Source organism: Lupinus angustifolius, chromosome LG12 (assembly GCF_001865875.1).
Source record: "Lupinus angustifolius cultivar Tanjil chromosome LG12, LupAngTanjil_v1.0, whole genome shotgun sequence".
NCBI lineage: Eukaryota > Viridiplantae > Streptophyta > Magnoliopsida > Fabales > Fabaceae > Lupinus > Lupinus angustifolius.
Window position 1 is genome coordinate 13,103,034 of NC_032020.1, and position 1,376 is coordinate 13,104,409.

The window sequence follows — 1,376 nt, forward strand, 5'->3', positions numbered from 1 at the left end:
TTGAGTATTGTAAATGAATGTTGTTGGGAACGCTTCATTAAGGTGAGAGAGAACACATCGTGACATAGTGGTGTCCAAATATGACACTCGGATACTCTAAACCATGTCAAAGATTTTGGGGTTAACTTGGGTTTTAAGAAATCCAAGATTTTCGATTTTAAGTAATTTAGTAACGATTTTATAAATATCGGAAACTAACGGATTTTTATTGTGGTAGTTATGAAGATATCGGTGTTCGAACCTTGAAACCAAACAACCCGTAGTTGACAAGTTAAAGCATGCTTCATTAAGGTGAGAGAGAAAACATCGTGACATAGTGGTGTCCGAATATGACACCCGGATCTCCTAAACCATCTCAAAGGTTTTGGGGTTAACTTGGGTTTTAAGAAACCCAAGATTTTTATGTGTGAATGCTTTTGAATATACATGAGTGTTGATGAAATGTGTTGAATATTGTATGTGAATGTTGTTGGGAACTTTTCTGTGTGCAGGTGTTTGAAAAACCATGTTTAAATGTGTTTCAGTTGTCGAAAAGGGAAAAATTGGTACTCTGTCCAAGTCCCTGTCGCTTGGGCGAGGACTGGGTGAGGGACTGGGCGAGGTGAAGTTTTGGTTCTGGGATTCCCTCGCATGGGCGACAGAATCTCGCTTGGGCGAGCAAGCCTCGCCTGGGCGAGGAAGGGTCTCGCTTGGGCGAGAACGCCCAAGATTTTAATGAGCCACTAGAACTCTCTCGCTTGGGCGAGAGATGTCTCGCTTGAGCGAGGAGTGACCTCGCGTGGGTGATAGTACCTTCGCCTGGGCGAGGAAGGCTTCAGTTTATTTGAGATTTAAAGATGAATTGTCGCTTGGGCGACTAGTCCCTGCTTTGGCGAGGGACAGTGTGGAAATATTGAAATAAGATGATGTTGTGAACAATGCGATGAACCCGGGTAGGGTGTGTTGTGATATAAAAGTTGTGGAATGAGATCATGGCTTAGATGAGAATCATGACTCCACAAAAGTGTGAAATCATTGTTTATCTTTATGCCTTATTGGGCAAGTATCCGACTTGAGGTCGTGAACTAGGGGTATCCTAGTAAGGATACATGATATCACGGAACAACGACCGACTGACCATAAGAGACCTGGTCATGTGACCGTCTAGGATTATTTGGTGATGGGTTGTAGTGAATGAGATGTTACCTTGAGCATGTACGATTGACGTACTATCGGGTCCCACGAAAAATATTCCTTGTCGGGAGATGGCTTAAGGATGCGCCGATCATGTGTTTGATTAATACATTTGCATTTGACTTTGACTAGGAATGCATCGCATTGTGACCATGAAGTAGTGGAGAGGAAATAGACGGGACGACTTAGAGCACCATGATGTA